Source organism: Protopterus annectens, chromosome 17.part0, assembly GCF_019279795.1.
Source record: "Protopterus annectens isolate FY-2018-M chromosome 17.part0, PAN1.0, whole genome shotgun sequence".
In the NCBI taxonomy this organism is placed as follows: domain Eukaryota; kingdom Metazoa; phylum Chordata; order Ceratodontiformes; family Protopteridae; genus Protopterus; species Protopterus annectens.
The window spans coordinates 495,688,470-495,710,319 of record NC_056751.1 but is presented as its reverse complement, the minus strand read 5'-3'; positions in this window follow the sequence as shown (position 1 = coordinate 495,710,319).

The window sequence follows — 21,850 nt, the reverse complement described above, 5'->3', positions numbered from 1 at the left end:
ATGCATTTGGCGAAAGAGGAGTAAATAGATAGGATTTAATTGCTTTATATACCTTGATCAGTATAGTTTCCAAAATATTTGTCTTAATGCTTTTTTAATAAATTCTATAGTTAGTAGTGATCATAACAAAAAATACATTTGGTTATTTATGCTTTGAATATTATATATGTTTCTCACATGGGTAATGTAGTATGGTTCAAGAAGAAAATGAGCAGTCCTCTTTTGGACATGTTGTTTCACTTCATCCTGAATGTCTTTTTCCAGAGAACTTAACTAGTACAGTAATTAATAATATACTTGAGTACAGTAATATAACTCAGATTGTTAAAGTAAGTTATGTGAAGAAAGGCTATTTTAAGTCTATAAATGTAGAAACTGGTAACAATGTCTGATGCAGCTTGCTGCAGAGTGGATTTGAGTGAGCATGGAGACATAATGGCATATTCTGAATAAACACTTAGAAAGAATAATTATATCAAGGAAGAATCTATAACTAAAGTAATGCAAAACAAAAGTTGCACATGGCATAAGTGATCCAACTATTAGAAAAATGAAATACTTAAGCAATATATTTGATTAGATTTTTTTTAAGATAAATTATTTCAACACCACTTAAATGTTGAATTCTGAGACCACTGTCATGATCATTATGTGATTTATGCAGTTAGCTTAAGCATTGCATGTTTAATAGGAAAAAGGTGATTTGACTTACATTCTTAGAAATCTCAAGTTAGATTTAACATCTTTAATTCTATGTATGCTAGGCAGAAATACCCTTTGGTGAGTGGGAGGTGTGTGGGGGTGTACAATGGATGTGTGGAAGTCTTTGTAAAAGGAATGTCATTTAAAGCTTCTCAATATGTGTTATTGGAAATGCTGTTCATTGTGATATGAGGTCATGTAGCCTTTTCATCAAGAAGACAGTATTTACTGTGCTACTACAAATGCCATTTCAATGAGCATGCATGAACTTCATAAACGTACTTGGACAAATTATCACCAATACACTTCAATATTTAATGAGGAAAAATGATTGTTCTTACTTGTATGTAATGGGTTAAAGTAAACTTTCATTTCTGATAAAATTTGTAGGTATTTTCTAACTTTTCCTTGTGTTCTTTTCCACTCTGATTTACCTTTTTAAAATATTTATGCAAGTCAGTTTTATATGGGAAAAAGAATGTGTTATCCTAAGGGTGATAACACCAATTATAAATGTATCCATTTATTGTCACATATTTCTTTTCTGGTTTTAGTGTCTGTTGAGTTTTCCTTCCAATAAATCTGAAATACCATGCCCCAAGGTTCTTTCTGTTAGTAAGGCACTACAGGCTCATTTTTTATGGCAGCCAACAAAGCAGAATATAATTACTTGCATGCTTTAAACAATCCATCTAGACGAAATGCTGCCAATAGATGGATTCGAAGGTCAATTTTGCATTTCTGTTCCTTGATTAACAACAAAAAAATAAATAAATAAATAAAATACATCTTACATGTATCAAATACTAAAGAAATGAAAAGTAATATTTAATGTGCTTCAACAGAACACTATTGCATTTCCCAGAGTTCAGAAATTGCTACTATTGAAGCATTATTTCCACAGGCAGGTGAAGCATCAGAAACTTGTATCTATGCGACCGGTAGTCATGAGATTACTACAACTTTTGTAATTAGTGTGGCCAAATTTTACCTTACAGTGTCAATCAATTAATACCTCAGGAGCTGTGATGCTGAGGGAGCTTTATGCGCTGCAAACCTGAGTTGCTTAAATGTTCTAGGGAGATCCACTGGAAGCATATTATTTTATTAACTTCTAGTTGTAGTTACTATGAATACAGAGTGATATATACTCAAATGCCTTCTGAAACATTAACACAAGTAATTATTGCTATTGTGGCAATAGTGTTGTCTGTACTCAGGCCGTTATTTTGTTTCAGGAGAAGAAACTGACATATTTAATCATATTCCATTGCAAATATTCATTTAGCCTCGGCACCAAATGTTAATACACAAAGTCAATTATTTGGCTCTGCCAATTTTGTGGATGGAACTATGAAAAAAAGAAAGAAAGAAGGAAAAAAACATGCCTTGTTATCATGAGAGACCAAAGGTGGTATTAATAATGGCATTAAAACACACGCCAAATTCCCATATTGCATTTATTTTGTGTTTCTGTGTTTGCAGTTTTCTTGTTTTGCTTTTTTCATTTTTTTGTGTGATGCTTTTTAAGACAAAGAAAACAATGTTTTCATGTATGTTTATCCGATTTTAGACACTGCTGTTTTAACTGAAAGATTTTTACTTAATAAAGAACCCCTCCTTTTTTTGCATCTATCTGAGCTATCAGTTACTCAAGCAGATAAATTGTGTTAATGTTTTTTTTTTTTTTTCTGAAGCATGGCTTATGACATTAAGCGATGCGACTGCCATTCACAGCACCTTTGTACACCTTGCTCCATCTAGCATATGTAGGATAATTAATTGAACACTTTTGTCTCATTGACAATCTGCTTCAGTGTATAGAGACATAACAGGAAGTGCCTACTTCTGTATTGCTAATTATATCAGACTGAGACATTGCTTGGTGGCTAGCAGAAAAAAAAAATCAGTTTAAACTCATCTGAGTTGTAGCTACAGTCTTGTAAAACTTAAAACTCTCTCCAATACCAAAATGTATAATAAAGTAGAAGTGCTTATTCCCCTACACAGCACTCTTTTTACACTTACTTCTAGTGTAATCCCTGCCAACATCTCAAACTAATCTATAAATCTTTACCCAATATCCCCTCATCCATGATTATACTGTCTTCCCATGACCCATATCCAACACATGTATTTGCAGTGTGTTCCCCCTGCCCAACATATCCTTTACCTATACAACAATACAACTCCCCATTGAAAGCTTACACTGCTTATTTCAAAATGAAACCTTTCCTAACATGTTCATTACACACTTACAGTAAATCCTCCTTATACTATATACTTGCAGTGCTGTCCCTTGGCCAGCATTTTCCTCACCCAATCTTACAATGCAATTGTCTGTGAATATAAAGAGGTTACTTAACTATACGGTGATCCTGAGTTGCTCTTGAAAATAACCACTTGTACGTAGTAGACTTGACCTCTCAACAGATGAATAAAAAATAATAATAACTAAAAATGTTTGTATTGTTCTGGCCATCCACAAGCTTCACCACATATATACTTAACACTGTGATTTCTCTGCAAAATACTGCTCAAACATTTTTATGATGTGACAAAATCTCATTACCCATGCTTACTTTATGAATCTCCTAATCAACATTTTTTTTCATCAATGCGTACGGTATCTGTCCTGATTACAAGTCCCATCACCCATGCCTTCAGTTTAACCAAGACCTGCATATGGTCATATAGAGATCCAAAACCTTACATTCAGTGATCAAAAATCAGTTAGAACACACCTATGAAACCTGCCTTGCTGGTTATTTACCCACATAGTAATTCAATTGCATAAAACTCTAAATACATGAGCACTGGAGCATAATAAAGGCTGACCAAGGTACCCAGCACCAGGGCCATTTCCCATTCCAGTCAGGACACTATAGAAAGTATTTAGCATTATAAATACCTCATTGTCTGGCTAAACTGCAATCTTACCCTACAAAAACACATACAAAACAATAATGCCAAAGTAAACATTCTGCTTTTTCAATAAACTATGACAGTAACACTGTATTTCTCCTGAAGTAAAAACTGTCATTGGTAAATGTGTCTTTCTCTCCCATATAGAAAGCAGTCTGCCCATCATGTGCACAGCAAGGAACAAGCAACAGTGCCTAATAGGGCGTGTGTTACTGTTGAAATATTGCAAACCCAAGGGCGTTCTGAGGTCTGAAGTTAAATCTACAAACCTGGAAGAGTGTTATTTACACAGTAGCACACACTCTGGAGGGTGTTATCAAGTGTAGGCTGATGTCAGAACCTTCAACGTTTCATATGGTGGATGTCCCTTTAAAAAAGAAGTGAAATACAAAACATATCTCTACTTCTCCTAAGTACTTTCAAAGTGAATGGCAAAACTTTAATCAGTGCTTGTTCAATGTCATTAAGGCCTTGAAACCTCCTCAGGGGGTCAGTGTTCCAGCTCTCCCTTGGTCATCTTCCCTCCTGAAGAGAACTAGTGAACAGAATTTCTCTGAGGAAGAAGAAGAGGATTCTGATGAGGAATTCCTGGTCTACTCAGGTTCATCTTCTTGGGATTATGGCTCTGAGGAAGAGGAGTCTGCTATTCCTGAGTCTCCTTTTGAGGAGATTTTCTTTGGTGATACCATTTCCAAGATGATGGATGTCTTTAAATGGGATTGTGCTCCAGTGTCTCAAGTACAAAGGAGACATTTTGAGCTCCCTAAAATGAAGTCTCATAGACCCTCTGCTGTTCCTCCTGTTTTAGCTGCTCTATTGTATGCTTTTTCTTCTGCATCTCAGGCCTTGGACTCTCAGCCTCCTGCACCCAAAAAACAGACTGGTTTTGTAATATGTCTAATTACTGCAAATTCCTTTATAAGTGTCCATCTGCTGGTCTCTGTGGCATCCAACAAGCCTTCTAGATTACTGCCTTCTACCAAGCTTCTCCCTTCTGTCAAGGACAGGATTATAGAAAGACTGGGTAAAAAGGTCTATTCTTGTTCCACCCTAGCCTTTCGGGCTGTTAATTATCAGACTCATATGACGAGATATGTTTTGGCTCTCCTTTCTCAGGCTTGAAAGGTTAGGACCTGACTGTTCTGAGGGAAAAACTTCTGCTTTGTCTCTGTTAGGAACTTCTTCCCAGGTAGCTCGCCATTTCATTAAATGTAGTTATGATGAAGCAAATGCTTCCTCTAGGGCTGCTGCTTCTGGCTCTGTGTTGAGGAGATATTCCTAGCTATGGTTTCAGCCGCTGCCTGATGATATTAAGGCTATGTTTATGGATACTCCTCTGGACAATGAATGTTTGTTTGGTGCTTCCGCATCTCATTTGTTCAAGTCCATGCAGGAAAAAGGTAAGGAGTTGCAGGACATGAAACATATTTTTGTCTCCACTGTGTCAAACTTCCAGAGAAACTATCATACTAAACCAGCTTTTGTTAGAAGGCAGTCCCATCCTCCTCCTAAAGGCAAGAAGGGTGAAAGGAAGGTTCCCCCCATCTAAGTCTACACAGACCCTTCCTGCTCAAAAGACTTTGTTTCCTGATAAATCTGACTACCTGATTCTTCCCAGCCACATTCCTCTATCACACCATTTTCTCTGTCCCTTTCTGTCTGGTTAAGTATAACCCAGGATTCCTAGGTTCTTTCCATTATTTGCCAAGGGTATTTCATGGTTTGGAAATCTCTTCCTCACTTCATGGGCATTCCTCAGTCAATTCAAGACCAGTTGAGTTTTTTGAGAGGTACTACAGGGTCTTTTGACTCAGGGAACTATTCCAACTGCTCAAAGGGGAAGTGGATTTATTCTAGAATGTTTTTGGTCCCTAGTAAAGAAGGCACTTGGAGACCCATTCTGGATCTTTCTTGCCTGAATATTTTTCTGAAGGTTTCTTCCTTTTGAATGTTATCCCTTCAGATTTTTCCCTCTACTACTTCCTCACGATTTTATGTTTTTTTTTAAAACTCAAGGATACTTACCTCCATATTCCTATTCATCCCATTTTCAGGAAGTTTTTACGTTTCTCTGTTGCTTCCGGGCATTTTCAGTTCTCTGTTTTGCCCTTTGTCCTCTCTACTGCCCAATGCCTAGCTCCTATGATTGCTTTCTGCAGGCTCAAAGGCATTTAGGTCTTTCCTTATTTAGATGACCAGCTTATTCATGCTTCCTCTCCAGGGATTCTTATACAGCACCTTCAGTGGGTCATCATTCTGTTGTAAAGCCAGGGGTTCACTGTCATTTTCTAAAAGCTCTTCCTGTCTCTGTCATTGGATCATGTTTTTCTGGGATGCAGGATCCAAACTGTTCATATGCTGGCATCCCTACCTTTTCCAAAGGCTTTTACTCTGATTTCCTTCTTTCAGTCCCTTCTTCTTCTGGCCCTGATTTCAGCCAATGAATTTCTAAGGGCTCTGGGCTTCATCACATCTACCATGCCTATGCTTTCCTTCATCACATTTTACATGAGAAACCTTCAGTGATATCTAAAGTCAGTTTGGCTTCATCATTCTCATCCTTTAGAGTTTCCAATTCCTCTTTTTCCATGCCTCAAGTTTGAATTTCAGTGGTGGAGTCGCCAACTGACTTTGAATCCAGGGATTCCCTTTCAACCCCTGCTTCCTTCTTAGGAGCTGTTCACAGATACCTCAGACAGGGCTTGGAGGGCTTCCTTTGGAAATCTGAAGGTGAAAGGCCTTTGGTCTCCTCAACAACAGAAGGAGCACAAAAATATTAAGGAGATGAGAGCTATTATGTTAGCCTTTACTGCTTTCCTTCATCTGTTTCCTCCATGGCCCCTAAAGATCTTTACAGACAACACCACTGTGATGTGGGACATCAACGTACAAGGTGGGATAAGGTTCTATTATCTTTGTAGAGGCAGTGTACATTCCTTCAAGTCAAATTTTGTGGCAGACTCCATGAGCTGGGCCATAACACAATTTCACAAGTGGATGCCTCTCAGGAATGTGTTTCTGGACATTATCCACCAGTGGGATATTCCTCAAATAGATGTCTCTGCCTCCCTTCTGAACAGGCAGCTTCCTCAGTTTTGTGCCAGGACTCTATTCCATCTGGTCTGGAAGGTGGATGCAATATCTTTTTCATAGAAAGGGGGTGTTTCTTTATGCCTTTCCTCCTACTCCTCTCATTCCAGACGTCCTGTGCAAGATAAAACAGGATGCTCCCAAAATCTTGCTGGTGACTCCTTTTTGGCCAAGATAGAATTGGTTCCCTCTTCATCTGAACTTAGTCAAGGGTACTCATCACAAGTTACCTCACAGAGTGATTCTTCTCACACAAGACAAGGGGTCTCTCATTTACCCCCACTTGTCCACTTTTCAACTGACACTGTGGGTGATATATTTTGATTCCCTGTATTTTGATCCATTTTTTTCCTGAAGAAGTGTTTTGGGTTTTGCAGGAGGCCAGGAAACCCACTACTAGGAAATCCTACTTGTCCAAATGGAAGAGGTTTTCTGTTTGGTGTCTTTCTCATAATTTGGACCCACTTACAGTGGATGTTCCTTTGGTTATCTCTTATTTGTGTGGATTGCTCAATGCTGGGCTGACATATTCTTCCATTAAAACCCACCTCTCAGCTATTTCTCCTTGATTGCCTTTGACTACTCCTTTGGCCTCTAGGTTCTAGGTGAAACAGTTTCTTAAAGGCATCCATATTAGACCACTCAGGAAGTCTGTTCCTCCTTCTTGGGATCTTAATTTTGTTTTGGAGAAATTGACTCAGGATCCTTTCAAGCCTGCAGCTTCAGTTTCTTTACAGCGTTGTTCTTGGAAGACTGTTCTTTTTTTAGCCCTTACTTCTGCCAGACTGGTGTCTGAGCTTCAAGCCCTTATGGTTGTTTCTCCTTTTTTAGTTTTTCATAAGGACAGGGTGTCTCTTCATATTAGTCCTTCTTTTATGCCTAAGGTGGTGAATGAGTTGTCTCCTAATCAGTCTAATAATTTACTCACCTTCTTCCCTTCTCCACAATCTGCTAGTGAGAAAGTGTTGCACACTTTGGATGTGCATAGACAACTCAGATTTTATTTGGACAAATCTAAAGATTTTAGAAAAATCTGATCAGCTTTTTGTTTCTTTTCATCCTAGATCATTAGGTTTGGCTGGTTCCAAGCTGACTATTTCCTCTTGGTTTCCAAAGCCATTTAATTTTGCTATTCTTATCATGGTAAGAGGCCTTCCTTCTGTACTAGGGCTGTGGCTTCTTCTGGTGCTTTTTGCAAGGGTTTGGATATTAATTCTATCTTTGAGGCAGCTACTTGGTCTTTGGTGCATACGTGTACCAAGCATTGCAAGTTGGATGTCATATCTAGGGCTAGAGCTGGTTTTGCTAGGGCCATGGGCCATGGGCTCCAAGAAGGTTCAGCTGGCCTTTCCTTCTCCCTATCTTCTTCTTGAGCTTTTGCACTCTCCCTCATGTTACGAATGCTGCAACAGTGAAATGGAAGGACATAGTACAGTTGTATAAAATCTTACCATAACAGTACATGTCCTTCTCTTCACTGTTGCAGTGTTCACTCCATCCCTCCTCCCCCTGGTGTTTTGTCCTTTGGGATGTGTATGTTACACTCTGGAATCCTAGGGCTGGAGTTCCTCTGGGGGCTTTCTGTTCTGAGAATGATGAATCTGGATGTCACCTTTATGCCCTCCTCTTTGCATGGGGGGAATATGTATGATGTATGGTGTATCACTAACAATCTAAAGCCTTTGTATACAGGCTGGACACTGGGCCACCCTTGGCAGGGGACCCCTCATGTTAAGAATACTGCAGCAGTGAAGAGAAGAACATATACTGTTATGGTAAGATTTTATACAATTGTACATTTTCTGTACCGGTGCAGTAATATCCTAATAGTTAACCTATACAACAATTATATACAGTTCCATATCAGCATAAATATACTTCACCATTTTATCTTGTATGAGTATAGATCAAAATAATATAATATAATATCTACATTACTTTCTAGAATTCCCAGAGACTATAACATATTGGAAAGCCTGACAGCTGTTTCTTAGTAGCCAGTTTAGGATTAATGTTACTGTTTTGCTCCTGGAGAGAGAAGGAGATGAGAGTCATAATTTTTGCTGAGGTTGTAAAGAAAAACTTGCCAAAACCTCCTAGATCACACTGTGAAATATTCCAGTCTCTGGCACACAAGACATCACCTACTACTTCCCATCTTACTTAAACTACTATTCCACATATTTTACTAAGAGTCATCAGATCAGGAAAATAGACTTAAGCACATAAGGACCACTAAGTCTAATTCCAGACAAAACAATTTTTAGTCATAGGTGACTTCATTGTTAGGCATGCAGGTTCCCCACTTTCCAAACTAGAAAAGCACAGGATGACTGGGAGCTGCTTTTATTAAGCCAGGATCTGTGAAGTTATAAGGGTCCCAAGGACTGTTAACCTAGAACAACCTACTGATTGCCTATGTGGAAATGAGCTACTTGAGAATATTTACCCAGAGGGATGTGAAGTAAGACATATACATATGGGTTACAAGCAGGAAGGTTATTGCCTTGAGAAGTACCATGTCTTCACCAAGAACAATGCCAGTATGCCAAGACAATTGTATTTAACAATTGGGTACATAACTGTTTTCATTCTAAGGGTGTTCAATATGTGTCAGTCTGGGATGAGATGATAGATAAGACTTCCTGTTTTGCCAGGGAAGGCTCACACTTCACATACCAAGTCTTCTCCATACTGGGTACATTTTTTAGGCAGGCCCCCTACTAGGGATTCTTAGATAACAGATTCAGACTTAGATTTGCATAACATCATGCTGGCAATACTCCATGATAGGAATCTAAATGGAAAGATACCAGAAATTGAGGCTCTCCTGCAACTTGTTCATATTCATATTTACACAGTTGCTGAAACATGGTTTTAATGGCATGACAGCACTCTCTGTATGGCAGGGTTTAGTGCTTTTCATGCCTTCAAGACCTTTGAGCAGCTGTATGCCAGTATCTGTATTTATTAAAAACATCATTACCTCAAACAAAATTACCCATAACCTTAACTATTTTTCCACTTCTAGCAACAGATCCCCATCAATACCCCTCAAAGATCATTAAAATTATATTAACAGCATTGAAGGATTACATATCAAATCAAATGTCCAGCAAATGCCTAGCACTTTCCCAAGCATTGACTGGAACACTTGCACATCTAAAATAGTTAAGATTAGTGTTTTCCAGACTTTGGTAATAGCAGTATATGGCAGCAAATTGTAAAACTACCCACTACAGGTTTTAACATCCATGACCTGGTCCCTCCCTAACTATCCTATGCATGTACCCAACCTCACATCTCCTAATTCCTGGTTAAATCTGACACATTGGTCATCCTCTCTGTCAGGCTTAATTGCACTACTCCAATAGCTACAAATGTGGCCATCTTGAAGGTCTTCTCTATGGCAAACTTATTTCAGTTTGTAGATAACATATGCAAAATTCCGAAATCCTCTTTACAGGAAGATTCAGCTGAGATGGATGCTTCATGTACCTCTGACTTTTACCAGCACATAAACAGCTGAATGGAAAGGTCATTACCAATCCACTCTAAATATAATTTTAAATTCTGGAATAAACCACTCTGGTGGAATTCCTGCATACATAAGTTATATATCTAAAGAAAGAAAATAATTAAAAGTTGCAAGAAATTCCCGTACACTTACCTCAAGACTTCAATGAAGCTTAACAACAAGTAACATAAGAGCAATATTAGAAAATGTAAAGCAAATTATGAATGTATGTTTGCCACAGATACCAAGAAAAAAATACAAATCCTTATTCAGTTATGTCCAAAAATTAAGAAATAATGCCCAACAAATGCACTGAGTTCATTTGTAATAACATTACATGTTCTAATCCTGAGGATATAGCCAATATATTAACAGATAAATTTAGTGTTTATTGTACCCCGCCTACTAACATTGCTGCCCCCATTATCTCTGAAAATGTAGTTTCTGCCATAAACTCACCTTACTGCAATTCCTAGAATCCCTGCCAAAGGCTACAAATAAGAATTCAATTGGACCAGAGAAAATAGTAAGTTGCATTTTCATGTGTGGCAAATATGCACTATCTGAGCATCTACTTAAACTGGTCAAGCTCAGTCTTCCTAAAAGATTTATGCCTGATGCATGGCAACCATCACTCTGATGCCCCTATACAAGGGCGCCCCTCCTATAGACCCTGGTAAGTATATGGCCATATGGCTCACCAGCCTTACATGCAAAGCCTGGTGAGGCTAACCACCCTTATATGAAAAGCCATGAAACATATAGTAGGAGAAATTACTGATGCAGACATAGATAACTTAAATGAACTAGACCCCACTCAATTTGTTTTTGAGAAGGCAGGTCCTGCCTCTAGAACCTTAAAAGCTTTTTAGAAAATGTTACACAGGCTGTGGATAGAAGTTACTCTTTGCACACTGCTTACCTTCACATAGCCAAGGCATTTGATACTATTTCCCATGCTGGAATTATTAGAAACATAGAGAAACAATGTAACCCCCTAAGGTATCTGCTGGGTTGCAAATTGGCTATCCAACAGATTCCAGGATGTGAAAGTTGCTGGTACATGCCTGAGTACAAAATTGTGATGATTGGGAATGCCAAAGGGATCTGTACTAGGTCCTGCTAAATTTGGCATTCATTTTTAGACACCCAAATCAATATCCCAGAAGTGTTGTTGACCACATTTGCTGATGTCTATAAGTGCAATACTGTTATCTATTCTTTTGCTGATACTAAACAGCTCCAGCAAAGGTTGGAATATGCACATACTTGGTGTACTGAAAATGGTCTAAAGTTAAATGCAAAAAAGTCCAGTATTGCAGTATATGAAAAAACAGCTGCTCCCACCTCATATGTTATAATTGATACTCGTGTTCATGCAGAAACAGTCATAAGAGATCTGGGTATATATGTGGGAAACTCTTTCTCATTTGTTTATCAAATTTCCATTACAGTCAGAAAATCTTTTGCTTTATTCCAGGTAATTACCAATGGAATATCTTCAAGATTCAAAGACATCATCCTACTCGTATATTCTTTCCTAATTAGACTCATCATCCAAGAACATTAAAGATCTTGAATGCTTTAGTTATCCCAAAAGAGTAACATGATTTTCTTTATACTCAGTAGCCTTCCAGCTACTCTGGGGTGACATGTCCTTGGCTTTTTGAATAATGAAAGACCGAATCCTATTTGACCTCCTTTTTCTTCTCAAAGCCAGTGCCTCTACAAGTACCATCACTAGAGACTTAAATATATACCAAAACATAAGCATAAACTAGACTCGCTAGAATGGTAGTCTTCTAACACAACCCATGGAATAAGCTTTCACTACAGGTCAAACAAAGTACTAGTCTGGCTATCTTTAAGACTAGTCTTGATGACTGTATGGGTATTCACAAACCTAAATCAGGTTTACAATCAGGTTTATCATATCAGATCCTGCTTGGTTTGGTTATTAATCGGTACTTACTGCTTGAGAAGGGTGGCAAGAACTTGCAAGACTGCCTGCTAAAAGATGAATATGGCTAGTAATTTTATGTTCCCTATGATCACTTGTCCAGTATTATTCATATATTCCTGTGTTCCTTATCATTCATGGCTTATATAACAGTCGTACTCCAGGACTGCATCAATCCTATATAATGCCCTGAAAGAGGTAGATGCTAAACGTCACACTGTTTTACACCATCATTTCCTTAATGCAATATATTTTATAGCAGTCTGTGTCTAACATTAAGTCCATATAGTAAAGCCAAACAAGATCCTTTACACAATCACAAAAAGTAACCCTTCTGCAATCCATCTTCTTAATTACAATATGGTTCATATGTTGAAAATTGACCAAGAAACTAATCCCAATAAGATTTTGTCATCCTATGTTAGCAAGGATAACTTTTTTATTTATTCATTATGTATTTGTTTATTTAAGTTAGATAAGTGGAGTATTGGATTAATCTGAAGTGAACCCAGCCATAACTAGGGGATTAACCTGATCAAATGTTCAATTTTATAACATCAATACACTACACAATGCAAAATGGGTTAAAATCTTTGCACTATGCAAAAATATATACATACACATTAGCAAGAAAAGCACACTGGTTTTCATTGCACAACCAAGCAAAGTAAAGGAAAAACTATTCACTTTAAATGCCATGCTAAAAGCAGTATTCATTAGAGATATGATTACAAGTTGTTGTTATTGTTTGTTTTTTCGGCTTTTCCCAGTTAGGGGTCGCCACAGTGGAACTCCAGTCCGCTAATGATTGACAGTAGATTTTTATGGTGCCAAGTTGCCAGCTCAATGCCCTACCTTCAGCGAAGGCATGCCAATTCACACATGCCTTTCAAATGCCACTCGACCATGGGGAGGACATGCAGACTCCACACAAAAGGCACTCTAGCCGAGAATCGAACAGGAGAACCTCTTGCTGTGAGGCAACAACGCTAATGCAGCATCACTGCAGCTTCCAAAAGAGAGGTGATTACAAGTAGTAGTGCAAATGTAGTACATTATTTAACAGATTTGCAGTGTTAAATGACTGTAGGTATTATGATAGAAGAGTAGACCAAGTGACATTTTTTATTATCATTGGGTAGTGTGTCCCTTAGCTTTAGCATAGAAATGATAATGCATGGTTAGGGAAGAAAGATTATTTCTAGATCATTGTAGTACATTTATACTTAGTATGCTGTAATTTAATTGTTATGTTATGGCCAGGGGTAGTCAAGATTCTGTAATGATAATGCATGGTTAGGTAAAGAAAGATTATTTCTAGATCTCTGTAGTACATTTACATTTAGTATGGTGTAAGTTAATTGTTACGGTATGGCCAGGGGTAGTCAAGATGCTGTTATATATAGCTTTGTGTATTAGAAGAAGAGGTAAAAGGTCATCACACTGTTGTATAAGATACTACTTAAAGTGTTTTGGAACGGAGTTGTTCTGTTCAGGGGAGAGAAGTGTGAAATGACAGATCCTATTAGGTAATGCTTATGGGTCATCAAGGTTTTTCATTGAGGCATATACAAGGAAGGTGAAGCTATGTTATAATTGTCATTGAATGATATTTCTGTTAATATCCGCCCTTTCTTCAGGGGTAAAGTAGAGAGTTTGGTGTCAACCACTTACAAGTAAGGTTTATCATTCATTTTGTGTTACTATTCTGAGTGGACATATCAAATATTGTCTCAGGTGTAAGACCTACATATTAAAAAGAGAATATGGGTTAATTTTCAGTCTGTTGTTCATATGCTCATTGGTGTATATTAGGCTAATGATGACTGGAGTCTTTATAATTCTAGCCATACAACCAAATTTATCCCATGAGTTATTGTGCCTTAGAAGATATTTTAAGAAGCATATGTTAGGGCATGATTTAACTTCTGTGTCTGACCATCACAGACATAGTATTAGACTAGGGGTGAAATTCTTATTTTTCATCCACTGGTCCAGGTTGCACTTGAACAGAGTTAGGGAAGCACTCAGCTTCACATGTATGGGAAGCCTATTTCAGAGAATGACGATTCTCTGAGGTACATATCTCTCCCTCCAACATGTCCTTTGTAAGGCAGAAGTAAAGCTTAAATCCTTAGATCATTAGATCTGGGGCTGTACATTTTGTAGATAGGCAAAATTTCCATCAATGCTGGATGCCAGGTATAAATCGCCTCTCTGTAGTCTGTAGGAGACAAATTATCGAGGTAGTGCTTTGACATGATCTGTATAGAACATTGTGTTTACACCTTGTAATCATTTTGTGAGGAGCTCCTATGGATGTTTCAGTCCATGTATGTGCCTGGTCAGCTACATACCAAAGGGGGTGTTATACATAATATTAGGCCTGATGAGGGCTGACTACAGTGGCATGATGAGACCTAGATGCCATTCCCATACTTGAAGGTTGGAAGATCTTGAATGATTTTCTTACTACCACAAATACATGTTGTTTGACAGCCAGGTTACTATCTACATGAGTCCCCAAATCCTTGACTACTGTCTCTACTTTTAGGTGTATTTTACCAATAAGAAAGTTTCCCCTGGATTGCCAACTTTCCAAAAGGACCAATATGCATTGCTTGGCAGTGAGTTTTAAGCCATGGTTTTGGCACCAGTCATTTATATGTGTTAGACCTTTCTGTCAGATGTTAGTATCTTGTGGGGTTTTCTGTGATTACTACTAGCTTTAAATCATCTGCAAACATAGTAAGCCAGAGGCCCTCAACATTAGCCAGAGCTCTGGGGGTCTCTACTGGTGACTCACATCTTTGTTGAGGTGGTCTGTTGAATCCTAACTTTCTGGGTCCTGTCTGTAAGCTAGCTGGTTATCCAACAAGTCTCATAGGGTATTTTATCACACACCTTAGCTAAGTTAAGGTAAGCAGCATGCACAGTTTTGCCTTTATCCATTGCCTTAGTAATCTTTTCAAAGAAGTCCACAAGGTTCAGTAGGTATGACCTGCCTTTGACAAAACCAAACTGTGCTGGATCCAGTGTGCGAAGGTTTCTTATGTAATATAAGTCTATTCAGACTAATGGGTCTGTAGTTCCTGGGATTTGTTGATGATCTGGCCTTGTGCAGGAGAATAAGCATTGTAGTCTTCCATTTGAATGACATTAAGCCTGCACGGAGGCTATGGTTTAATAGTTACAACAGTGGCCCTCATAAGTCATAACTCAAGTTGTTTAGGAGGCATCCTGCAATATTATAGTACCCCATGTAAACTGTTTTCTTGGGCTTAGAGAGTGCATCTAAGACCTGCTCCCTACTGATAGTTGGAGGAGTAATGTTAGATGGTACTTCCTGGATGCAGCTGCGGGTGAGTGTGGGGAAAAGTTGGAGTTGAGTTGGTCATCCAGAAGATTTGCTATATCTTTTGGTTCCACAAGTGGGGCTCCATTTACCAACAGTTCAACACACTATTGTGCGCTGCTTTGAGGAATCAGAGAAAGCTAAAGAAGGCATTATGGTTGTCCTTGGCCCGGGATACTATCCTTACCATAAAATTTGTTTTGTTGGACTTAATTAGTTCTTTTAGTTCTCTATTCAGGTTAATGAGAGAGATGGAGATAAGTGCAGCTGCAAGATGTGTAGTTATTTAAGCTTTTGAGGTGAGTAAAACAAAACTGCTTTAGTCTCTTTTGCATTTACTATTAGCTTCTTGTCACAGAGCCATGTGGGGAGTGTGTTTAGAATAGGTTGACGGTTATGTACAATTGCTGTACAATTCTGAGCTTTATCAAAAATACTAGGTCATTCATATAAAGAGGACATACAGTTTTAGGTCAGTGGGGAGGTTGCTAATGAAAAGGCTGAATAGAAATGGGCCCAAAACAAAGCACTGAGGAACACTTTACAATCTTTTGGGATGATGACATAATGTTATTAGATTTAGCTGTGAAGATTCTATCAGAAGGATAGCTAATGTTAGGTTCAATAGATAGGACTACAGTATTTAATAAATGCTTATGATTTTCGAAGAAAATGGTTTAAGGAAGTCAATGAAAACATCACTTGTAAGAAGGCCTTTGTTAAGTATTGTGTCAATAAGTACTGATAAAGCAACTAGGGTACTGCTCCATTTTATGAATCCATGTTGACGTGAGGTAAGTATAGTGCAGTGATAAAAGTAGGTTAATTTCTGACTTTATCATACTTTTTCAGCAACTTAATAAGATGTTTGAAGAGAGATATAGATTGCTATACAGACATATTTACATGCTTATTGCACTTAAGGCTAAGAAGGATTATATCTTTCTTTCACAGATTCATAAACATGTTCTGCATGAGGGAAGGATTAGATATTTGTCTTACGCTGTGGTAATTAATAACCCCAAAAACTGAGACCATCTGAAACAGGTGTTCCTTGTTCTGAAAGAGAATCAATGAGCCTGCTGGTTTCATTGTAAGAAAATGTTCTTAAATGGAAGGGGGGATGCATGATTCAAGAGAGGGTGTGAGTGGAAGGAATAGTAAGACTAATATTTTGTAATGCAGGAGAGGATTCCTTTGTCATCATATATCAAGAAAAAGGTGATGGCAGATTACACAGAAATGTTCTTGTATTCTGAAAAGTTAAGGATTGTCAGTTATACATGTGCACGGCTTTTATTTGAAAAACTCTGAACTAAAAACATAGCAATGTCAAGGTAAAGGCACGGGCACAACGTTTAGGGATTTTGTTTAACTTTAATCAGAGCAGAATTTCATCAGAAAATGTAAAATGCAGATCCACCACAGGAATGTAAAAAGACTGCACATAAACCATGTGATCTGTACAGCCAATGAAAGATAAAATTGATGATGTCGCAAACATGAAAAATTCCCTTTCTTGGACGAAATCCTTAACCTGATAGTACAGAATTCACAATATTATTTAAGGGACTCATGGCACCTTCTGGAGCTCCTGAATGATTTTCGTACTAGTGACATTAATTTTCATTTTGCCACGATAGATGTGGTCTCCCTGTACACTTGTATTCCACAGGGGGCTGGAGTAGAGTTTTTAAGGGAATACTTGACTGCATATACCACTTTTGATGTGGACAAGATTAATATGAGTTGTTTGGTTTGTTTTTGGAATGCTGCCACAAGCTACTGCTTTTATTTGTCTATTTCCCAGTTTTGTTTCAAGGAAATATAATTAGTATGTTCTTGTAGGGTTTGAGTACCTTTCCCAGAAGCCCAGACAGAGTCTCTATCCTTCAGCAGTGATCCTTACTTCATCTGTCATCCATGGTAAATGATATACTTAGTGTAGTCATGTTATCTATGGAATAACACAATCAGGGAGAATTAAAATGGAAGTTTCTATGGAGGAGGTTGCTATATTTATGCATGTAGTTGGACATAATTTGGACCAATTATTGGCATTTAAAGACTTTGCAGAGTTGTATGCTCTCTGATGAGTGACTGCTGGTGAATCATATCTCACCACAGGGAGCTGATAGATAATGGGGGAAGTGTTTTATATTAGAAAGTACTGACATAGTGGTTATTCATGTTGAATGGGAATGTTTGTACAGAGCCTACTGTAGTCAGTCAGTCAGTCAATGATTAGCTCAAGAAAAGTATTATATTGGGTCTATGTTTGTTAACTGGCTTCTTTCATTAACTGGAAAAAAATAATGTTGGAAAAGTAGGCTGGAAAGTCATGTTTATAGTAAAATCTCAAACAATAAGACTGTCTTTATTATTAAAGCTGTTTAAAGATTGTTAATAATATCCAATAAGACCAACTGCTAACAGGTAGATGGTGGTGAACCATGGTAATAGCCAGAATTGACTGCTTTGGTGACCAGCTATAAAAAAAAAAAATCAAATTTGAACTAAAGTCATTTACACTGGAACAATTTGCAATAATTTTGTAAATGATCTATTCATTAATTACAAACAAACACCATTCACCAATTCTTGTTCCTGGCCAGTCCAGTTGGATTACTAAGGTAGTATAATTGTAGTCTGGTCCTAGAGGTTTTAACCATATTCCACATATGACAATTATGTCTAGATTGTGTAGCTTGACTTATGAATGAATTTATTCCTATGTAGTATGCGTCCTTTCACAGCTGAGGAATTTTATATTGAGATGTTTTTGTTGTTCATTGCGGGAAATAGTTTGCAGAAGAAATGAGTGCTAACAAGACAGTAAGTTCAGGTTAGTTTATATATTACCTGATAGTAATATAATGAGAATAATAAGTTTATGCTAGCATTTATATTTAGAAAAAAAATTATAGAAGATAACAGCAATGTGAATTGGTGTCTCATTTTGTATGGGAGAAGGATATAGAATGGTAATATAACGTGTTTGAAATTATACAGATAGAGATTTGGATATCAAAATAAGTAGAGACTCCATTATCATGTGTTTCACATTTATTTCTTTATTTATTTAGAATATATTATCAAGGATAAGCAAATTATTATATAGTGTAAGTAAAAATGATACTTTGACTATTGCTTGTCTAGTTTTAACGTTTGTGCATAAGATTGTAGTGGCTAGCATGTGAAGTGGCTACACAAGGTAGTGTCCAGATGCACTAAAGTTATTTTTCATTTGGCTGAGTACTAATAGGTTAATGCACTGTTTTCATAACAAGATTACATAGCTTGTCTCAGTGTCCTGTCTAAATGTCATCATTTCTTTTCTGGGGGATCTTCTGTAACAAAGCCTAAATTCATCCTCCACATACACAACTACTCCATTGTTTTCTAATAATGATTTAAAATGATTTGTAGTAAGAGCTTTGATTACAAAAACATTTTGATACACCACCTTTGTCGAGTACTGTAATCAATGACTGAGTTAAACTAGGAGAACACTTACCTTTCTTAATTAATTGTGACTTTCTAGGGGTAGTTGTTACTGGCACATATGTTTTCTTTTTCAACACTAATGTTGCTTCTTAATGATTAGCCAAATTTTCATGAACACTTCTTTACTGATTTTGTCATTAGGCAAAGTTCTGTAAACCACCTTCAGCTTCCTCCTGTAATGAAAAAGTGGTATTTAATTCCCCATCAGTGCCATTATTAAGACTTCATAAATTAAACTTTAAATTAGACTTTGAAAAGAGTGACAAGAATACTTGATTCAGGAATACAAAGAAGTTTCCAGCGAAGACAAATACACTATTAGAGGATATACAGAAACTCTGCTTTCCTGATATCTATACTCTTGTAGGAAGCAATGTGTTAACCCACAGCATCGTACATTCCAAATGGCCCAGGAAAACAGGAGGAACTGAAAGGGGGGATTCTACCCCCATGTCCACGTACCAGTCAGAAAACTGCCTGCCCCCCCCCCACCCTTTCTTGCTGCCTCTGGACAACTCTGGAGAAGACGTTAGATGCCACATAAAGTGATCCTACTATAACAAAAGCAACTTACACAATAATTAAATAACCAAACCATATAAAACTATACTAGATGACTCTTCATTGGTGAGGAAAACCAGACTGTTGTTATAATGCTTTAAATAAAGGAGACCTAATGCTGTACCTAAAATCTAAGCTTGTTAATTTGGATAAATGTAAAATATCTTGTACACAAAATGCCAATTGATGGCAATATCTGATGCTGTGCCAATCCAAAAAGAATGTGCAGAAATTCCCATGGATGGGAGGCTATGTACAGACAGGGATCCTTGCACAAAGATGCTCAAATCCCTGGGAGTAATCACCTTGCTACTAGGAAACCTGAACTATAGCTACCCATCTAGGACCTCACTAAATGATCTGTTAGGTATCACTGTTCAGCATACTGGTTAGAGAACTTGACAAGGAGCCTATCTAAAATTCCCTGTAGTTGATGGCTTCACAGAACCTAAGTTACCAAATAACCACAAAATCCTGGTATATAAATATATATATATATATATATATATATATATATATATATATATATATATATATATATATATATATAGTTAATGACATACAAAAAAGGCCCCTCAGTAAAGCCAGCACATCAATGTGCCCCAAACACCATATGAGTGATAATCCATGAGAAGAAGACAAGCTCATTTGAATATACTTCCCAACAGAGTCTTGTCAATGGACCACCTACCATTCCTAGGGCATCCAACAACCTTCTCCCAGCCAATCAACATCCTGGAAGTGGTCTAGGACTTGGTAAAATCAGGAATTGTGACATATTCAGCAAGCAACTTTAGACCACTATGAAGCTGCACAGTTGTTTAATGGCCTCATTCAACATGCACCTTGAAACTAGATGGCTGCTGAGTAATAATAGGGGCTAAATCTTTCCTGCTGGAGTTAAATCTTTGTGGAATTTAAAAAGGATTCCTGAGCTAACCCATATGATTTATTGGTGCTAGCCAACTAGGAGTTTAAAACCAACCATGTAATTATTCTCTATCAAACAACCAAAGATGAGATGGGATGCTCATGGTCTCCTCCTATGCATTTGTGACCAAGCTGTACAATCTGGAGAGCTGCAGCTGAGAAAGACTCTCAGCTATATTGTTGTACTGTCATAGAAAATGGCTGCGTGTACAAGAAAAATAATTAACTGCAAACTATGGAGTGCTAACAGCCTTAATCATGACTGCACCCAGTTTGACTTGGACATCTCCCTACAGAGCACCTGTGCCACAGCCTGATAATCCAAGTGGACAACCACTCTCTTGTTGTGAAAGTGCTCTTGCTAGACCACAGTGGAATCCCAAATGGACATAAGTTCAAGAAATATGATGTCCCTAGTCACTTCTGTAGACTGTGAAGATAGAAACAGGACCAAAAACTATCAGCCCTAAAAGTATACCCTCATTTCAACACTCCCCATAGTGTCAGCAAACAGGTGCATGGCATGGGATGAGATTCAGCTGCCCTGATAACATGAAATCCTGTTGAATTCTGAGAAGAGAAATTGCCAGGTCCGCTGATGCTGTTTTATTATCCTCATTACTCTCACTCACTGGTTGTGTCTGTTTACCACCCTTTGATGGATTAGCCAGGGCAATGAGGAATGATATTTATGAGGTCACCTTCCTAAAAGTGAAAACGAAAATCTCTAGCATCTCTACGACCTCATGTGTTCTCTCTTTTCTGACCCTAAAAAGTTATCTACACCTGTTTTCAAACTGAATACATAGTTGCCTAAAAGTAGATTCAATGCATCCAGCTGTAGACCTAAAACAACCCAGACAGGATGGGACCTTCCTTCTTGTCTTCTGTTAATTGGACCTCCAGTTTATAACAGTTGGGTATAAACCTCCATGTCTTCCTTGATGCCAAATTTTCCTTAATTAAGAAATCATGCAAATAATACTCTGTGGTCTTCCAAAGTACCCTCTGTTGGTAGCATAAATAGAGAGTCCTAGTAAATTGCATAGTCATATTGAAATAAAATTGCCATCAATTCACATGCATAGTAGCGGCCAATATTTGGGGAAAATTGACAGCAAGCAAAAAGTGGCTTCTATGCCTGACTTTGCCAGAAATGGATAGAAAAAGCTCTTGTTAGTGGTGATGATAGCATCCAAAGATGAATATCAGACTGGGACCTGTTTTAAATTGATGATATTATTGACTGACAATCTTGATGGGAATGAGAGATGATGAATGAATCTGTACTCACACTCTGTTT